Raw genomic sequence first — 4,913 nt, 5'->3', positions numbered from 1 at the left:
GACCAAAGCCAGGTTCTAGGCACGCCTTGCTGGGGGACAGGGCCGCTCCCGAGGAGAACACCTGGGTTTACCCACAAAGTCCAGTCATAGCTGGGTTCCAGCAGCATTCCGTACTGCACGCCCTCTGCCCATTGGGATGGGCAGCCAGGAAGCTGAGGAATGATGTCTTCCACATAGGTGGTTTTCTGTTCTTATTGTGAAATAGGTCACATATGCAGAAGGAGTGTGTGTGAAAAATTTCTGTACATTAACACAAGAGCGTGACAGCCCACATTAGGATCCAGGGAGACAGTCTCCTGTGGGTCCTCTGGTCACATCCCGCCCCTCCCTGCCCCCACAGCCAATACAGGAACCTGTGGCTGCACTGCCCCCATTTCCACAAATGCTGAGAGTACCCTCTCATTTGACGGTGCCTCTCCAAAGCACATGCCACATCTACTGCCTGGATGAAATGCGAGAGCACACATTTCTTGCTTCTCCCATTCCATGTGACATTCTCTCATTCCAAAGCAATGCAGCATTTTGTCTCATGAATGTTCAGTTTGCTTGCCCGGCTTCCTTTGCTGGGCATCTGACCTGCTCCCTGCTTGGGGTTTCATGAACAAAGCTCAGGATGTCACGGATGGGTCTGGCGGTATCATCAGACTTCATGAGTGTGGTGTGTGGTGAAAGGCCCGCATCTGACCTTCTGTGGACAGCATGTGCTCTCCTAAGGGGGGCAGGGACCAAGCATCGATTTCAGCTGCATCCTTCAGAGTCTGTGGCCAGACAAGCAAAATTAGGCCCCTGTCAGAAGGGGAAGGGAAGCCCGCTGTGCAGGACTGACCCTGAGGCACTCTGAGGGAACACCGGGAGGCCTGAGGCCGGCAAGGACCACTGCCTTTAACCCTAGGGGAGTCTGGCTTCCTGAGCCATGGTCTACATGGGCGCTGCCCATGCACCGAAGCTCACGGCACCCGGGCCTCTTGTCATGACACTTCCTGTCATGGGGGGTCACAGCTCTTCTCATCTGCACACTTCCTCACTCAGTTGGCTTTTGATTCCTGCCTGCGTCAACCTCCCACACTCACATGCTGTACTTTTTGACCATCAGTTACACACACCCCATCTTTATTCCGTTTCCTACACACAGTTATTGCCCAGCATTCATTCTGAAATGTTCCAAACATACAGAGAGTTGAGAGGATTATTTAGAGAATGCTCATAAAACACCCACCACTGATATTCTGTCACTGCAGACTTTTGTCCCGGATCCTTTGTCGCACAACTGTCCACCTGTCACTTTGTGTGTGGTGCATTTTTGAGCTGCTGGCCGACACCAGTACATCTTAGGAGAGCAAGCATCTGTTTCTATCAGGACATTTCTGTACCCCATGCACTTCCATTACACACACGCACGTACACATGCACACCCCACCATCAGGACATTTCACTAGCCCACTTTGTCTTGTGTTGGCGTCTCAGTAGCACCCTAGATCACTATAAATGCTTCACACCGTGAAACAGCAGTTCTGAATAGCATCCTGCCGTCAGTGTTGGGGGGACTCAGTCCTGATCTTGACTCTCACCCTTGCCCTCGGCTCAGTGCCCAGCAACCCTGCTCAGCTTTGTTGAAAGGACTGCCTTTGGGCCGATGACAGTGACGGAGGTGAGACTTGAGCACTTCAACAGCGGGTTGCACGCCTTCTGCTTCATTCTGCCAGTTGGGACAGGAAAGAATACTTGTCAACGAAGAAGACCCTGCCTGTGGGCAGTGAGCTCACAGAGGCCGCACAGGCAGCCAAGTGCCCAACAAGCACCTGGTGACAGTGGTTTCTCTCCACTCTGCACACCACAGGCACAGCATCTCTGGGGAGGTGGCTGCAGGGCCTGAGGGTCTGCTGTGCAACTTACAGGCCTGCGGCTCATATGGGAGGACCCGGATGCTTGTCGGTGGGGTGGCGCAAAGGCATGCTCCCACCGCCCACAGAACATTAAACAAGCCACGGGCTGGACTCCTCCACAATCAGACAGGAAGTGGCTTCATGGGCAGGAAGGATCCATACTTTCATTTCATTTGGCCAATTCCTACAGAACCATTTGATTTAATATCCCATAGCAGATACAGAGACCAGAAGGAAAACTCCCAATACGCTTGTCTGGTGACTGCCATTAGAGAGAGACTTCCTAAAGCCCTACACAATAGTTTCCACTAACATGTTCCCCTGAGTGACACCCTCTCACTCCACAGGCACTTCCTGAGTGCATTTGCCATGGTTATGCTTCAGATACACCAAGGCCCCGAGCCCAGAACTGGGACCCTAACCCGCCACAGTGGTATCATACGACAAGTTATTGAGGTGAGAGGGCAGTGTCTGACAGAAGCAGCCTCCTCACGACAGAGGAACACGTGCTCACTGTGCTCTCAGGGGACCACACTGGGGACCAGAGAGTATGTGACTTACATCCATGTTGTGAGGATGGGTCCTGGTCCTCAACATTCTGTGTGAAAGTGACTTCACGGCTGCACACAGCTTTGTCATGAGGACAGAGTGCACTCTTTAAAAGATGTGCTTGAACCTCATCACTATCTTTCTCATGGGTCACGTTCTGCCTGTGTGAGTTTCAAGGTGGGAAACTCATGCGCACCTTGAGTTGGCCTGTGTGCAGTGTCAGCGGCACAGCTGTTATTGTGACCGTATCTTTCTAAGCAGAGTGGCCTCAGAAGTGAGTCACAAAAATGAGGCCTACTTAACCAAAAGCTGCTGCAAACCATTGAAAGGGCATCCAGCCTTAGCATGCTGTGGGTATTGAAAGAACAAAAGAAAGAAAGGGAGGGAGGGAGGCAGGGAGGGAGAGAGGGAGGAAGAGAGGGAGGCAAGGGAGGGAAGGAAGAGGGAGGCAGGGAGGAAAGAAAAAAAGAAAGAAAGAGAGAGAGAGAGAGAGAGAGAAATGAAAAAAAAAGAAAGGTGTGTTCCCCTACCTGTGTGCTTAGCTCAGAGGTCACTTTTGAGAATGGAGCAGAAAATGAGTATAATTATTCAAGTAAGGGAATGTGCTAGGCTACATGAATGGCTGTCTGTGTCCATAATGTTCACTCAGGCGATTTTGTTTTCTATGCTGTCATCACAATATTTTAAAATTCCCATGAAAAATTAATTACTTTTTGTGTAATGTGTGTTAAGACAGGTACACAGGTATTTTTCAGGTCTCGAAAGCTGACACACTTACCCAAGTGCAGATGGGCTGAGGTCGTCATCTACCCCCTGAGAGGGCCTAAATGATCATTCACACAATGAAAAAACAATGTAATTGTTTACACTCAATTTATTTTTCATCAAAATCCATTCCACTAGCAGTCGATTTTGAGTAAAGGTACCTCAGAGTCCGCTGGGTCCTGGGACAAGACCTCTGGTGGGAGGTACCCTTTCTCCCCAATTCTTCTGTAATGGGTAAATTGTGGCTCCTCCAGTTTCACATATTGAAGTCCCAAACCCCAGGAAGTTAGAATGTGACTGTACTTGAAGAGAGGGGCTTTAGAGAGGTCATGTTAAATGAGACCACTGTCGTGGGCCCTAATCTACACTGACCAGTGTCCTTATTCAACGAGGACAAAGCTGCACATGTAGGCAAGACCGTGTGAAGACACAGACTAGACAGCCGACGACAGTGGCCTCAGAAGAGTCTAACCTTGATCACCTCTTGATCTCACACTTTCAGCCTCCAGAACTGTGAGAAAATGAGTGTCCTCTTTAAGCCACCCACCCCATCTGTGGTGCTGTGATGTAATGGCAGTTCTAGCTAGCGACAGGGCACGTTGCATGCACACGTCTCATTCCTCTTTGGGGTTACTGTCAGTGGTTGAGTCTGTGCTGGAGCCGGCTGGAGGCGTGATGGTTTCTACTCACTGTGTCTCGGATAGTCCAGTAGAAATGCAAGTAATAGACGCCTGCTGACACTGTCTCTGTCACTAAAGGTGTTGTCCACCCCTGACTGTTTGCACGTCATTACAAGGGGCTCTTTCTCTGAATCCCACAGGGCTGCAGTGAGACAGAACCCTCCAGAGAAAGTGAAGTCACCTGTCACCCTCAGCACCGAGCAGGGGCACAAACCCTGCTTAGAAATAACCCATCAGAAACCCTCGACAGCTGACCTCTCTGCCAGGTGCAGAAATGATTGACCTAAAGGAGCAAGCTTGCTGACTCACCTGTGATGAGGGACACAGAAATGCTAAAACACACAGCTACAGATGTAACCACACATGCACAGGATCCCATTCACACACATGTCACCCACATACACTCACACTCACACATTCATACCCACACATACTTATCCTCATGTCAACCACACATATCACTCACACACACAGTCATCACCCACACACTCACAGGAACCACACACACACACTCACACACACAGCACACACACATTACACACACATACACACACACACTCACTCCCACACATCACCCTACACACTCACACACACAAACATCACCCACACACACACTCACACCTGCACACTCATACCAGCACATGCACATTACACACGCATCGCTCACACATAAACATCACCCCCACACTTCACTGACACACACCCACACACACAACCCACACATCACCCACACACACAAAAATACCACCCCCATACAAACACACACATCACCCAGACACACTCACATCCATACATCACCAACACACACACACACTTACACTCATGTCAACCACACACACATTACTCACACACAAACTTCACCCACCACACATACCACTTACACACAAATATCACCCACACACACTCACACCAACACATGACCCACACACATCCACACAACTCATACCAATACATCATACATAAGCATGCCCAAATATCTTCTCATTCACACACATCACACAAACACAAACTCACATGCACATATCAACCACACACA

The 4,913-nt window shown here is 49.8% G+C and overlaps 1 long non-coding RNA gene across 1 annotated transcript; it reads right to left on the bottom strand.

The window, feature by feature from the left end:
- Nucleotides 1-1,245: 1,245 nt before the first annotated feature.
- LOC109378354 (uncharacterized) lies at nt 1,246-4,337 on the bottom strand. Its single transcript, XR_002122978.1, has 3 exons — nt 3,359-4,337; nt 3,211-3,255; nt 1,246-1,696 (listed from the first exon to the last, which is right to left on the bottom strand). It is a non-coding gene; the product is annotated as an uncharacterized LOC109378354 (long non-coding RNA).
- Nucleotides 4,338-4,913: the final 576 nt, after the last annotated feature.

This window comes from Hipposideros armiger, unplaced genomic scaffold (genome assembly GCF_001890085.2).
Source record: "Hipposideros armiger isolate ML-2016 unplaced genomic scaffold, ASM189008v1 scaffold_1900, whole genome shotgun sequence".
Classification (NCBI taxonomy): Eukaryota; Metazoa; Chordata; class Mammalia; order Chiroptera; family Hipposideridae; genus Hipposideros; species Hipposideros armiger.
Note: the sequence above shows the minus strand (reverse complement) of the source record. Positions and strands in the feature narration are given on the sequence as shown.